At 42.6% G+C, this 16,740-nt stretch overlaps 1 long non-coding RNA gene across 1 annotated transcript in view; it reads right to left on the bottom strand.

Moving 5' to 3' along the window:
* Positions 1-8,015, bottom strand: part of LOC143818605 (uncharacterized) — a 126,490-nt gene extending 118,475 nt beyond the window's left edge. The window contains exon 1 of the long non-coding RNA XR_013224634.1: positions 7,777-8,015. This is a non-coding gene — a long non-coding RNA (uncharacterized LOC143818605). The remainder of the gene's footprint in view (positions 1-7,776) is intronic.
* Positions 8,016-16,740: the final 8,725 nt, after the last annotated feature.

The raw sequence follows: 16,740 nt of genomic DNA, 5'->3' as shown, positions 1-16,740 counted from the left end.
AAGAGCTTCCAGCTACAGAGAAAAACAAAACTGCAAACTGGACAAAAGATACAAAACAAAAGGACAAAGTCCACTTAGTGATCAGCAGACTAGTAGCAGGAACATGCAACCGAAGGCTCTGGTTACAATGATGACCGGCAAGGAAATGACTGGAGAGCAAGGCTAAATAGGAAACTCCCAAACACTGATGGGAGCAGGTGAACTGAGACAGCAAAGACACACAAGTCACCAGTACCACCAGCAACCACCATGGGAGCCCAAAAGCGGATTCACAACAGTTCCGTGTGTGGGGGAACCCACTCTGCATCAAAATGCTCCAGACCCCCTCAAAAAGCGAATAGCAATAAGACACTCGCAGGGGGTGAACCATCTGACACCGGTGAGCGTAAAAAGCATGGAACCGTGGCTGGCCAGATACCCCAATAAACCGGCTGCGGCACAGCTCAGTTTCGGTTTTTCTTTCGTTTTTTTCATCCCTTTCGTTTTTTCGAATAAACCCCAGTCGGCCCCTAATTTAAAATCTGCCAGGGACTTCCCAGTTATCCTGTACGACAAATTGAATAAGGAAATTCAAGCAGGACGCTTTCGGGGCCCTTTCGACGCCCTCCCCTTTTATAACTTACGGGTTTCCCCTTTGGGCATTGTTCCCAAGAAAGAACCGGGTAAATACCGGCTAATTCACCATTTGTCCTACCCAAAGGGCAGATCGGTGAACGACGGCATCCCCGGAGACGACACCGCGGTAACGTATATACCTTTTGACAGAGCCGTTGAAATGGTCAGAAAAGCTGGGCCAGGTGCCCTCATGGCCAAATCAGATATCGAGTCCGCATTCCGGCTGCTCCCGGTTCACCCGGACTGCTACCACTTGTTAGGAGCCATGGTCGAGGTCAAATACTACTTCGACACATGCCTCCCTATGGGATGCTCAATTTCCTGCCATTATTTCGAAATGTTTAGCACATTTCTGGAATGGGTTGCCCGCAAGGTAACGCGTTTGCCATCGATTACGGACTACCTTGATGACTTTTTACTCGTGGGTCCGGCTAATTCGGAATCGTGTTCTCAGGCCCTGGTCCTATTTAAAGATGTCATGTCCCGGTTCGGTGTTCCCCTGTCCCCGGAAAAAACGATCGGTCCTGTCTCCGTAATCACTTTCCTTGGGATCGAAATTGACTCGGTCGCCATGGAATTCAGGTTGCCCCAAGACAAGATTGCAAAGCTGTTAGACCTAATTGCGGGGTGTTTAGCGGTCGGTAAGGTAACCCTAGTCCAAATGCAATCTCTTCTTGGATCTCTGAATTTCGCCTGTAAGATAATGCCGATGGGCAGAATCTTTTCTCACAGGTTGATTCTGGCCACGAGAGGCGCAAGGCAGCCTCACCACAGGATTAGGATCACTGCTCAGCAGCGCAGCGATCTGACCATATGGCAGTGTTTTCTCTTTTCCTACAACGGCAAAACGTGTTTTCAGGAGGATGAATGCGACAGTGACAGCCTGGGCCTCAGGCTTGGACCAGCGGGCACGGCGGGTTTCTGCATCAGTTTTGGGGATCAGACGTGTGTTAGTACATGGCCTGAATCTTGGGTGGCCAGAGCCTGGACCCAGGACCCGGTTTTAACGGAGTTGTTCCCCCTGGCGGCAGCCATGGAGCTTTGGGGTCATTTTTTATGCAACAAGCGTATTCGACTGCAGCTTAGAACGGACAAGGCTATACATGCCATTAATTTCCTGTCATCTTCCTCTTTACCGGTCATAAAGGTCATCGGTTTCACCGTGTTAAAATGCTTGGGGACCAACACATGGTTAAAGGCGAGCGCCTATAACAGTATGAATGACTGTTTTACGAATGTCAAACTTCGGTCTGATTCACAGGTGCGATATGGTCGGCAGCCGAGGGAACAACAGCGAATCCTGGAATGCCCTCCTTCGGTTTGGGATGTCCTGGAGAGTTAATTCCTCTGATAAGGTCTTCCATCGCTCCTTCCACCTGGAGAGCATACGGTATGGCATGGGATGAATGGTGCAGTTTGGCAGCTGAGAAACCGGTAGGTAATTCGGATTGCCTGAGGCTTCAGGTCACTTTGGCTTTCCTGGCGCGTTTGCAGGCCTCTGGGGTTTCGGGAGCAGTGGCTCGTAACCGCATATCGGGTGTGGCTTTTCATTTTAAACTACGCGGTTGGCCCGATTCAACCAAGCATTTTTTGATTGGGCAAGTACTGAAAGGCTGGCATCGGGCAAGCGCGCGGAGCGACCAAAGAAGGCCCATTTCTTTCCCTCTCCTGTCCAGTTTGGTCAGGGCTTCGGGTACCGTTTGCGACTCTGATTACGAAGCTACGTTGATTTCAGCGGCTTTCGGCCTGGCTTTTTTCGGGCCCATTCGGGTCAGCGAGATACTCCCCTCGTCCCGCTGCAGGGCAGGCAGCCTGCAGCTGAACGACATAGTGATCTGCGACGACGGGTTGAGGGTGAGGGTGCGCAGATCCAAAACCGACCAGAAAGGCAGGGCACTTGGTTCCCTCTTTTTGCCATCAAGGGGGCGATTTGCCCATTAGCATTGATCAAAAGTTACATGCAGGTCAGGAGCAGCGGGTCACAATTATTCATCCACGAAAACGGCTCTCCCCTTTTTTCGTGCCAGTTTTTGGCGGTCCTTAGACATGCGCTGTCATTTTTAGGTCTGCCCGCGGCAGATTTTGGTCCCATTCGTTTAGAATCGGCGCAGTGACGGAAGCCTCCAGGGCGGGTCTTTTTGATTTGGATATTCAGAGGGTTTGTAGATGGAGGTCCCGCTGTTTCACCAGGTATTTCAGGCCCGAATTAGTTCTGTAAGATTTTTCGTCAAGGATACACTGTTATGCGGGGTACGGACGTTTGTTTTTTCCTAGATTGTTTTTCGCCTTGCTTAACAACACTTTTGTTTTTTGGTTTCAGATGGTATGCGGCCCAGCATATGGCTGGTGGGCCATTCTTACATATATTGGGCAGCACGGAATTATGCCCTGGAGGTCGTTCGCTTGGTCTTGCAGGAATGGACGTCATCTGGCGTGGAACGAGGGGTCTTACGTGGTCCCAAGTCCTTCTGGAAGTTGTGCGTATCGCAAGAGTGGTGTTTTCGCCGACAGTGGTGGTTATTCATGCCGTAGGGAACGACCTGGCTTCTTTTCCTCTCGCTGAGCTGTTGACCCTGATGAGAGCTGATTTGGACAAACTTCCAGGTTTCTTTCCGGTGATGCGTTTAGTCTGGTCGGAGTTGATTCCTAGATTGGTTTGGCGAGGCGCCAGGGAGCTGAGCGCCATGGAAAGATCTAGACGCACTTTAAACCAGCGGATATCTCGCTTCATCAGGTTCAAGAATGGTGTGGTGGTGAGGCACCACCGATTAGAGGGGGATAATTCCGGTTTTCTCCTATCGGATGGGGTCCATCTTAATGACGCCGGTTTAGATATCTTCCTGGATGGTCTTCGGGAGGGGGTGGTTCAGGCACTCCATTCTTTGGGTGGGTCGTAGCTCGTGTCACGGGCTACTCCGTGGCGGAATGGGTGGAGATTATGGTGGTGATGATACCTGCACCGGGAGACCGGAAGGCAGACAATCTCCCTACACCCGATTGGTTGGCAAATTTTTGCCGGTTTTAAGCTGCGACCTTAAATTTAAGCCAAAAGAAAAATTTGAAGTTTATATGAACAAGTTATGTCATAAAAAATAAACAAGTTATATTTTAAATATTCATGTGTGGCGTCACTTTGTGGGAGAATAGTTTACTGGGTCGCTGCAGTCTGTGGGACACTGCGGTAGTCCCGCTGTCCCCTGACTGCAGGGCCTTTTACATGGCTCTTACCCGGTCTCCCACGGGGTGACGGCGCTGGGGTTTTGGAGGCCGCGCCGCCGGGAGGCGTGGCCTCATTTGAAAAGGGGCGGGCGTGCCGCTCTGCTTAATCCGGATCCGCTCACTCGGACCCGGACCTGTTTCCCTCCCTCCCTCCCTTGTGTCTTTGGTTTTTTGGTTTTTCAGTCGCAGCCGCGGAATGGGTGGAGATTATGGTGGTGATGATACCTGCACCGGGAGACCGGAAGGCAGACAATCTCCCTACACCCGATTGGTTGGCAAATTTTTGCCGGTTTTAAGCTGCGACCTTAAATTTAAGCCAAAAGAAAAATTTGAAGTTTATATGAACAAGTTATGTCATAAAAAATAAACAAGTTATATTTTAAATATTCATGTGTGGCGTCACTTTGTGGGAGAATAGTTTACTGGGTCACTGCAGTCTGTCCACACTGCCAAAAGTACCAATACCCGGTTTACAAACAACAGTATCACTGTGCTTGAGTGGCAGCAAACTCGCCTGACCTTAACCCCATAGAGAATCTATGGAGTATTGTCAAGAGGAAGATGAGACACCAGACCCAACAATACTGACGAGCTGAAGGCTGCTATCAAAGCAACCTGGGCTCCCATAACCTCTCAGCAGTGCCACAGGCTGATCGCCTCTAGGCCACACCGCATTGATGCAGTAATTCATGCAATAGGAGCCCCGACCAAGTATTTAGTGCATTTACTGAACATACATTTCAGTAGGCCAACGTTTCGGATGTTAAAATCATTTTTCAAGCTGGTGTTATAAAGTATTCAATTTACTGAGATAATGACTTTTGGGTTTTCATTGGCTGTAAGCCATGATCATCAACATTAACAGAAATAAACACGTGAGATAGATCACTCTGTGTGTAATGACTCTAGAATATAGGAGTTTCACTTTTTGTATTGAAGAACTGAAATAAATTAACTTTTGATGATATTCTAATTTTGTGAGAAGCACCTCTATCTGCAGATTTTAATGAGTTCAGAAAGAGGGTAGGAAAAGTCCCATGGCCAGATGTTGTACAGGACAGAAATGTCCAAGAAGGAAGGGAAATATTGCTAAATGAAATTCTCACCGCATAATCGGTAACAATTCCGAAAAGAAGAAAGAATTGGAAGCATTTAAAGAGACCAGGATGGTTGATGGTCAGAACATAAGCACTTGCTAAAAAGGACAAAATAAATGTATATCAAATGGAAAGAGGAGGACATATCTAAAGAAGAATGTAATGCTGTCTGCAGGGAATGCAGGGAAGAGTTAGAAGAGCTAAAGCCAGTAATGAAGTAAAGCTTGCAAGGGAGACCAAAAGCAGTAAAAAAGGATTTTGGTGGTATGTCAAAAGCAAAATAAAAGTCAAGGATGCTACAGGACTTTTGCAGGATGAAAAGGGTAAAAAAAAATTGAGCTTGGTTTAAGTTGGTTTACATGCAGCACATAAACACATGTTCACATTGGCCATAAAGCGCACAAAACCTACAAAAAACAAAATGAACAAAAACCCTGCTGTAACTAGATAAGAAAAAAGCAAAAGTGCACTTAAATAACACAGGGTTCTTAGTAATACTGTTTTTGATAAAAAAAATAGCATAAAACCATCCCACCATCGACAAGGTGACCCTGATTGGGACGGTCCTACACTGTCTAATATTAAAAACCTTACCATGTTTCAGAGTTGACCTCAGTGTGTGAATAAGGGCAGACAAAAGGACCAGGTCCCAGTCTATGGACACCTGTCTGGGGAAGCCTTTAAATGTAATTTCCAGCTCAGGAGAGGGAGGCCACACCCCGGCTTGCACAGAATGCAAAAATACTGAGAAAAAAAAAATTGTCTACGGTGGGATAGCTTTTATGATATTTTTGATCAAAAACAGTATTACTTACCATATTTTTTTGGACTATAAGACGCACCGGACCATAAGGCGCACCCCAAATTTGGAGTGAAAATTGCAGAAAAAAAGATTTTTTATAAGATGGGGGTCCGTCTTATTGTCCGAATTTACAGTATCTTACCTGAGGGCTGGCGGTGGCAGAGCAGGGTCACAGGAGGCATGGTGTCGGCAGAGGTGGGGTGATGCGGTACGGCGTGCACCTGAGCAGGGTCCCTTCCTGCTTAGGTGGGCGACGCCACAGCCTGGTGTCCATGGGAGGGTTGCAGCAGTGGTTATCGGCAGAGGTGCTGGGATGAGGAGGTGCTGGGATGAGGAGGTGCTGGGATGAGGAGGCGCAGTGAGCGGTATGGCGTCAGAGGGGTCCCTTCCCCCGGTGACGTGATGCAGCAGCCATCTATCATTAAGATATGACACATATCATCGAAATATCGGGCCTCCTGAGGAGCCTAAGTGGGCGAAACGCATTGAGGCGTCAATAAGCAATATCAGGTGGAGAGTTACCGTTAACACGACCAGAGATGAGTATTGTTATTCACCTATTCCACTGATTATTTTTCTTCCATGCAGTACTTGCTTGGTATTAGTACTGGTTCTACCTGCAGGAGACGTATACTGTCTAATCAATTATCAGGATAAAGTATAAGAGAGGTCTCCTTAGTATCTGAAAGGTATAGGTTATTGGCTCCCCTTTTGGGTCTATAAAGTGGAGTATTTAACAAATGCTTGTGCTGTGTAAATCACTCTGGCTGGAATAGATGTGTTCATCAATGGAACGGTACTATATCCTTTATAAACCCGCCATGTGTTCATACTATGTTTTTATACTCACTGGGGACCTAGTATTTCCTTAGCTTAGAATTTCTCTGTATAGTGATAGAGGACCCTTTAGCCTGTGGGTAGGGGTCTCACTAGTGGCTGTAGGTCACATCAGGGCGTGCAGGGTCAGCCATCGTTGAGCGGGGGCGCCACAACGATCCCCCTAGGGCGTCAACCTCCGCAGCCAGGTAGGGGCCTATACATAGCTTCTTGCTAGGGTCTTCTAGCTATCCCCTTTAGGTTAAGGGTATTTGTTTTTTGTGTTTGAGCACTTTTTGTGTCTTTTTTTCACTTTTGAGTTTGCCTTGGTTTTTTATAATAAAGTTTTCTAGTTAGGGCATTTCTACATGATTATTATTTGATTCCCCCGTGTTACAATATATATATTCTTTTGAGCTTGATGCAGCAGCCCGGTAAGCAGCAGAGCCGGGTGAATCCTGTTGTTAGCGGTGGTGGCGGCCATCTTCCCGAGGCCGCGCGTGCGCAGATGAAGCGCTCTGCTTCCCGGGGCTTCAGGAAAATGGCCGCGGGAGGCTGCGCGTGCGCAGATGGAGATCGCGGCGGCCATTTTCCTGAAGCCAAGAACTCCGGAACTCCGGAAGATGGCCGCCACCACCGCTAACAACAGGATTCACCCGGCTCTGCTGCTTACCGGGCTGCTGCATCACCTCACCGGGGAAAGGGACCCCGCTCACTGCGCCTCCTCATCCCCGCACGTCTGCCGCCACACCTCTGCCGCCACACCTCTGCCACCGCACCTCTGCCGCCACGGTAAGCCTGCATTGCGACTATTAGACGCACCCCCCATTTTCCCCCCTTTTTTTGGGGGGAAAAAGTGCGTCTTGTAGTCCGAAAAATACGGTAAATGCACTTTTGCTTTTCACATATTTAGCTACAGCAGGGTTTATGATCATTTTGCTTTTTTGTACGTTTACGATAAAAAGGGTGAAGTGGTAAAAAATGATGTTGAGAAGGCCGAACTTTTAAATTCCTATTTTGCATCTATGTTAATAAAACATTAACTGAGTTCAAAAATAAGAAAAAACATGTGAACGGCACTAGGGGAATGTGTTCAAACACATGCAGGTGGTTGATCCTATTTGACTGAAGACTGGCGGTAACAAACAAACGGTATCTGGTGCTCAGCATTGAAGAGTACAAATATATATACATATATGCGAGAAAAAAAAATGATGCGGCACTCACCAAGTTGCAAGATTTCAATGTCATTTATTTCGCCATCAGTGGCTTAGACAAAGTTTTCGGATGTGCAGGTTCAACAAGGCATACGTGGGAGAAAGGACGATGGCCGTTTTGCGTGCAAACTCTTCAAGGGGTCCCTTCAATGGAAGTCTTCAAACAGAGGCAGGACATACATCTGTATGAGATGGTTTAGTGAATCCTGCATTGAGCAAGGGGTTGGACATGATGACTCTTAAAGTCCCTTCCATCTCTAATATTCTAGGATTCTATAATTCTATAATAACTACTACAGTACTGCTCTTATGTACAAGAATATAACTACTATAATACTGCTCCTATATACAAGAATATAACTACTATAATACTGCCCCTATGTACAAGAATATAACTACTATAATACTGCTCCTATGTACCAGAATATATTTACTATAATACAGCCCCTATGTACAAGAATATAACTACTATAATACTGCTCCCATGTACAAGAATATAACTACTATAATACTGCTCCTATGTACCAGAATATATTTACTATAATACAGCCCCTATGTACAAGAATATAACTACTATAATACTGCTCCTATGTACAAGAATATAACTACTATATTACTGCTCTTATGTACAAGAATATAACTACTATAATACTGCTCCTATGTACAAGAATATATCTACTATAATACTGCTCCTATGTGCAAGAATATAACTACTATAATACTGCCCCTATGTACAAGAATATAACTACTATAATACTGCTCTTATGTACAAGAATATAACTACTATAATACTGCTCCTATGTACAAGAATATAACTACTATAATACTGCTCCTATGCGCAAGAATATAACTACTATAATACTGCTCCTATGTACAAGAATATAACTAATATAATACTGCTCCTATGTACAAGAATATAACTACTATAATACTGCTCCTATCTACAAGAATATAACTACTATAATACTGCTCCTATGTACAAGAATATAACTACTATAATACTGCCCCCTATATACAAGATTATAACTACTATAATACTGCCCCTATGTACAAGAATATAGCTACTATAATACTGCTCCCTATGTGCAAGAATATAGCTACTATAATACTGCTCCTATGTACAAGAATATAACTACTATAATACTGCTCCTATGTACAAGAATATAACTACTATAATACTGGCCCTATATACAAGAATATAACTACTATAATACTGCCCCTATGTACAAGAATATAGCTACTATAATACTGCTCCCTATGTGCAAGAATATAGCTACTATAATACTGCTCCTATGTACAAGAATATAACTACTATAATACTGCCCCTATGTACAAGAAGATAACTACAATAATACTGCTCCTATGGACAAGAATATAACTACTATAATACTGCTCCTATGTACAAGAATATAACTACTATAATACTGCTCCTATGTACAAGAATATAACTACTATAATACTTCCCCCTATATACAAGAATATAACTACTATAATACTGCTCCTATGTGCAAGAATTTACCTACTATAATACTGCTCCTATGTGCAAGAATTTAACTACTATAATACTGCCCCTATGTACAAGAATATACTGTAACTACTATAATACTGCCTCTTATGTACAAGAATATAACTACTGTAATACTTCCTCCTATGTACAAGAATATAACTACTATAATACTGCTCCTATGTACAAGAATATAACTACTATAATACTGCTCCTATGTACAAGAATATAACTACTATAATACTGCTCCTATGTACAAGAATATAACTACTATAATACTGCCCCTATGTACAAGAATATAACTACTATAATACTTCCCCCTATGTGCAAGAATTTAACTACTATAATACTGCTCCTATGTGCAAGAATTTAACTACTATAATACTGCCCCTATGTACAAGAATAATAATAATAATAATAATAATTTTATTTATATAGCGCCAACATATTCCGCAGCGCTTTACAACTTATAGAGGGGACTTATACAGACAATAGACATTACAGCATAACAGAAATCACAGTTCAAAACAGATACCAGTAGGAATGAGGGCCCTGCTCGCAAGCTTACAATCTATGAAGAATATAACTACTATAATACTGCCTCTTATGTACAAGAATATAACTACTGTAATACTTCCCCCTATGTACAAGAGTATAACTACTATAATACTGCTCCTATGTACAAGAATATAACTACTATAATACTGCCCCTATGTACAAGAATATAACTACTATAATACTGCCCCTATGTACAAGAATATAACTACTATAATACTGCCCCTATGTACAAGAATATAACTACTATAATACTGCCCCTATGTACAAGAATATAATTACTATAATACTGCTCCTATATACAAAAATATGACTAAAATATTACTGTTCTCTATGTACAAGTGTATTTTTACTATAACCCTGCTTCCATTAATGTAGTTCCCCCTTACATTCACTAGATGGTGGTCCATAGCTACCATTACGCACATTAGTTTTTTTGGTTTTGACCCTATACATTGTACTTGTTGACTATGAGAAGATATAAGATTTGTATATTTTGACGATCCTCATACTAAGCAGTAATTATTCGCTTTGTCAGTCATTCCTTCTTTCTTCTCTCTTTGCCTTCAGCGCTCTTTGATTGACTTTTTTTTAGTTTTTGAGTGTTATTACATGTGTTAGATTGACAGACACCCTAATGCTAGTAACCTTATGTTTGTACACAAAGAAGAGCTGCAGTGTAAAGCATGTAGAATTTTTCCATCGATGGGGCTTGTTTTTTGTGTGCCGAGCTGTAGTTTTGATACAGTTTTGGGGTACATATGATATTTTCAATGCTTTCTATTCCATTGACTTAAAGGATGAGAAATGACGGAAAACAGCAATTCAGGTTTTAGATAATTTTTTTTTGTTCATGGAGTTAACCATGTGGATTAATAATAATAATAATAATAATAATAATAATAAATTATTATTATTATTTATAAATTAGACTTTGATATCAAATATGTTAATTTTTTAATTGATAAAATTGTATTTAATTTATTTTTATTTTTTTTAAATCTTTTATGGGACAGGAATGATTGATTGTTCGAGTACTTGTGCTACATACTGAAATGTTGCTACTGGTCACACATGCTCAGTTACCTCCGGACAGCGAGGTCAGTGCATATAGAGCAGCCAATGGAAATCGCTTTCCGCCTGGCTTGCTGTTTCTATTGGCTATAGGGGAGTAACAGAGGAACTGTGATCAGCAGCGCTCAGTTCATTAGATGGACCTGCTCATTACTGTACCCCTTAACCACCAGGTGGTGCAGGACCACACAAGAAAATATAACTTGTCACTGGATCTTTTCGCAGCGTGTAAATATCAAATATTCTTCATTTTTTTTATATAGTGGATTTATAATGGTGCAACAAACGTCTGGCAGCACAAAATACCCTGAGAATTTATTTGAGGGTTTTGGAGGGGCAGTGGTGAAAGATGACTTTCACATAAAGTCCTAACCACGGCTCATCAAAAATTCACCTCTCCTGTGTGGTCCAATTACAGGATTCTCATCATCTGCATGACAACATTTGGTTTGTGAGATTCTATGAATCATATATCCACAAATTGTGGTGTAAGAAGTGAAACTTTACTCATAACTCCCTGTCCTGATGGCCTATTTGGGAGAAAAGAAAATCACAAAAATGGGTTCTTGCAGGAGCAGCTCCCATTCGGGAGGATTACCGCTGTCCATAAATTACATGGACTGATACTCTGAAGGGTTGCCATGTTAAACCACAATCCTCTGCAGTACAGGAGACTTCCCCACCAAAATCAGCCATTTGCCTTGGGTTCCAAGAAGACCCATGGCGGTCCCCCTGAACATTTAGTAAAATCCAATTGGTAGAGGTTGTTACTGCTGCTACCACCATTTTAACCCCTTGTGCACTATATACAGTGCCTTGGAAAGTATTCGGCCCTCTGGAACTTTTCAACCTTTTCCCACATATCATGCTTCAAACATAAAGATACCAAATGTAAATTTCTGGTGCAAAATCAACAACAAGTGGAGCACAACTGTGAAGTTGAATGAAATTTATTGGTTATTTTAAATTTTTGTGGAAATTCAAAAGCTGAAAAGTTGGGTGTGCAATATTATTCAGCCTCTTTAACGTAATACTTTGTTGCGCCTCCTTTTGCTGCGATTACAAGTCGCTTGGGATATGTCTCTATCAGATTTGTTCATCGAGAGACTGAAATTCTTGCCCATTCTTCCTTGGCAAACAGCTCAAGCTCAGTGAGGTTGGATGGAGATCGTTTGTGAACAGCAGTTTTCAGCTCTTTCCACAGAATCTCGATTGGATTGAGGTCTGGACTCTGACTTGGCCATTCTAACACCTGGATACGTTTATTTGCGAACCATTCCATTGTAGATTTTGCTTTATGTTTGGGATCATTATCTTGTTAGAAGACAAATCTCTGTCCCAGTCTCAGGTCTTTTGCATACTCCAACAGGTTTTCTACAAGAATGGTCCTGTATTTGGCTCCATCCATCTTTCCTGTCCCTGCTGAAGAAAAGCAGGCCCAAACCATGATGCTGCCACCACCATGTTTGACAGTGGGGATGGTGTGTTCAGGGTGATGAGCTGTGTTGCCTTTATGCCACACATATCGTTTGGCATTGTTGCCAAAAAGTTTGATTTTGGTTTCATCTGACCAGAGCACCTTCTTCCACATGTTTGGTGTGTCCCCCAGGTGGCTTGTTGCAAACTTTAAAAGACACTTTTTTATGGATATCTTTGAGAAATGACTTTTTTCTTGCCACTCTTCCATAAAGGCCAAATTTGTGCAGTACGACTGATTGTTGTCCTATGGACAGACAGTCCCACCTCAGCTGTAGATCTCTGCGGTTCATCCAGAGTGATCAGGGCCTCTTGGCTGCATCTCTGATCAGTCTTCTCCTGGTATGAGAAGAAAGTTTAGAGGGACGGCAGGGTCTTGGTAGATTTGCAGTGGTATGTGGCATTTCATTATGATCGATTGCACAGTGCTCCTTGGGATGTTTAAAGTTTTGGAAATCATTTTGTATCCAAATCCGGCTTTAAACTTCTCCACAACAGTATCACGGACCTGCCTGTTGTGTTCCTTGGTCTTCATGATGTTCTCTGTGCTTCAAACCCAACCCTGAGACTATCACAGAGCAGGTGCATTTATACGGAGACTTGATTACACACAGGTGGATTATATTCATCATCATTAGGCATTTAGGACAACACTGGATCATTCAGAGATACACAATGAACTTCTGGATTGAGTTTGCTGCACTGAAAATAAAGGGGCCGAATAATATTGCACGCCCCACTTTTCAGTTTTTGAATTTCCACAGAAATTTAAAATAACCAATAAATTTAATTCAACTTCACAATTGTGTTCCACTTGTTGTTGATTCTTCACCAAAAAATTACATTCGGTATCTTTATGTTTGAAGCGTGATATGTGGGAAAAGGGTGAAAAGTTCCGGGGAGCCGAATACTTTCGCAAGGCACTGTATGTAGCAGGCTCAGGATGTATTATACAACCGACACCTGACTGTAACTGCCCCCTTAGAAAGAGGCATATAAGCGGTTGGACAGCATCTAGTGGCTGGGGTTTATAGCAGATCTTGAATTATACAATAGACTGCAATATTATGGTATTGTGAAACCGATCCAAAGTTCAAATCCTGAAGAAAAGTAATAAAAAATGTAAAAAGACATAAAAATATGTTTAAAATTATATCTAAAAAACAAACAAAACAAAAATATAAAATAACAAATTACCCCTGCTTTTTTCAAAACATAAATAAAATAAATCTAAGATGTAAAAATAAAATTAATGTTTAATATTGCCACATCCATAAGAGTCCGAATTAATAAAATGTCACAATATTTGTCCCCCCCTAAAAAAAATTAACAGAAGTGCTGTTTTTGGTTACATCTCCCCTTAAAAATGGTTTGAAAATAGACCCCAAGTTGTATGAATCCCAAAATGGTGCCAATAATGACTGTAACTAGTACCACAAAATAGAATAACAAAAAACTCATGCAGCTCTACCTGTCGAAAAGAAAAAATTATAATTCTCCGAATTGGACCACACAAACCAACAATCTTTTAGGATTTTTATTTTTTAAAGGGAACCTGTTACCAGGTTTTCCCAGGAAAGCTTCAGGGGACTGCCATGGGTCTTCTTGGAACCCCAGTCAAATGGCTGATTTTGGTGGGAAAGTCTCCTCTATTTCAGGGGATTGTGGTTTAACATGGCAACCCTTCAGAGTATCAGTCCATGTAATTTATGGAAATCCTGTATATAAGCCCCCAATTATCTTAGAATGCTGAAAAAAACCTTTTATCATCCCCCCATAAGGCGCAGTCTGATGGATGCCATTGGTCATGCTCAGCACCTCCTCCAGGGCAGGAGGATTGTGGCTATAGAGGAAGTGCTGAGCAAGACCAGTGATGCCCATTGGACTGCGCTATATGGGGGGATTATAAAAGTTATTTTTTTTTATAAGGAGGGGGTTGAAGTTTTATTTACAGATTGCTGGACTGTGATAAAAGAGGCATTAAAGGCGGCGTCTTTAGTTTATATTGGGCAAACCTGGTGACAAGTTCCCTTTAAGCAGCAAAATATAAAAAAAAAGAATGTAAATTGCAATCAGACTGATTGTACAATCACGTCGTCGGGGCATTTTTACTGTAAAGTGAACGCCGTAAAAGCAATATATAAAAAAAGACCATGGAATTGAGTTTTTAGTTTATAATTTTATTCTTTTTTTCCCATTTTTTCCAGTACATTATCCTGCAGAAAACAAGCCCTCCGACGTATCAGGAAAATAAAACTAAAGTTAGAAAATTCTGAGAAAAAAAACTAAACAAAGGAGTAAAATGGGCCAAATATAAGATCCGCTGACTCTTGGAAAGCTTGGTCAGGCTCACCCAGCTTTCCCAGTGTCGGATATGACTTGATAGAAAAGGACGACTCCAGGATGGAGAGAGGTTATCAGCTCATACATAAGTGGCTGTGACTTTTATGGCCTCATCATATTTCAAGGCTGAGATAACAACCTCCCCCCCATAGGGATCTGCTCTGTGACCTCCACGACCTTGTACATTTTCCTTTTCCTCCCCATAGAGGACACATGGCTGGTCCCTGGTTTCGTCCCATCATATGGAAGCAGTTACTGTAATTGTCTCAGCGTCCTGATGATGAGTCCGCCCCGGTCTGGACAATGATTCACGTTTCTGCAAAGATTTCTTCATTTATTGCAGAATTTGATTTTTTTCCCCCTCTAATTGTTCACATTCCTTATAAGTCAGGTTATGGAGTCAGCGCTGCGGCATGCGGACCCCCATGCTGAATCAATAAGACGCTTGCTCATGTTTTAGGCTGCTCAGTATATCATATATATATGTCAGAGGCAGGAAACCTCCCCACAGGACGAGATCCCATAAATCTTTACTTCTCATTATTTTAATGTAAAATTCTCCGAAATATGTATAAAAGTTATCTGAAGCCAGAACATGGGAATGAGCACAGAGTATTTCAGGATGAATCTTACGTAAGGGGGAAGGGGGCACTGTCCCGTCCTCTCAAATGATGGGGTCATGAATGCATGTGACATGGCAGGGGCAGGCGGAGGGGATGGGGGACGAAAGACATGCAGGGATTCTCTGCAGCACAGAGTATTTCAGGAGACGAGTGCGCTCATTTTAGGGCGGTCACACATACAGACATTTAATGATGTTAGGACAGAAGAATGTGACTAAGTGGGAGAACGTTGAAAGTCTCCCAGGAGCACAGAATATTTAAGCAATATTTTGGGATTTTAGAGTATGGGAATTACATAGTGGAACTAGCACATCCCCCAGGGGCACAGAGTATTTCAGCCGTTGTGACTTATCCAGCTGTTGGAAGGGTACAATAATCCAGCAGGGGGCGACACTGAAAACAGGGGGAGCTCATGCTATATTAAAGGGGAGGGGGTTATGTAAACCCTGCCCAAAATTTTGTAGCGGCGGCATATAGGGGGATCCCGGGAGGATCGGGGGAGCTCCTGGGCAGGACTGCTGGAAGTTCTTTGGGTTTTTCCTCAATGCAGGGGGAACATTATATCTGACTAGATGGTGGCACAATTCTAACGCATCGGGTATTCTAGAATATCTATTTATGTATGTATATAGCAGCCACATAGTATATAGCACAGGCCACGTAGTATATAGGAGCCATGTAGTATATAGCAGACAAATACTGTGCTATATATTATGTGGCTGCTATATACATACATACATATTGTAGAATACCCGATGCGTTAATACAGGCCACACAGTATATAACAGTGGCCACGCAGTATATAACACAGCCCAAACAGTATATAACACAGCCCACGTACTATATAACACAGCCCACGTACTATATAACACAGCCCATGCAGTATATAGCAGCCACGCAGTATATAACACAGGCGACGTAGTATATAACACAGGCCATGCAGTACATAACACTGGCCAAGTAATATATAGCACAGCCCACGCAGTATATAACACAGCCCACACAGTATATAACACAGGCCACGCAGTGTACCACACAGCCCACACAGTATATAACACTGCCCATGAAGTATATAGCAGCCACGTAGTATATAGCACAGCCCACGCAGTACGTAACACAGCCCACATAGTATGTAACACTGGCCAGGTTGTATATAGCAGCCACATGGTATATAACACAGCCCACGTAGTATACAGCAGTGTGGGCACCATATCTCTGTTAAAAAGTAATTAAAATAAAAAATAGTTATATACTCACCCCCTGGGATCCAGCGAAGCTCCGGCGATACGCGCTTGGCTGCAACCATCTTCCGTTCACAGGATGCATTGCGAAATTACCCAGATGACTTAGCGGTCTCGCGAGACCGCTAAGTCTTCTGGGTAATTTCGCAATGCATCTC

The sequence above is a fragment of the Ranitomeya variabilis genome, chromosome 3 (assembly GCF_051348905.1).
Source record: "Ranitomeya variabilis isolate aRanVar5 chromosome 3, aRanVar5.hap1, whole genome shotgun sequence".
Lineage (NCBI taxonomy): Eukaryota > Metazoa > Chordata > Amphibia > Anura > Dendrobatidae > Ranitomeya > Ranitomeya variabilis.
The sequence above is the reverse complement of the archived record's forward strand: the minus strand, read 5'-3'. Positions and strand labels throughout refer to the sequence as shown.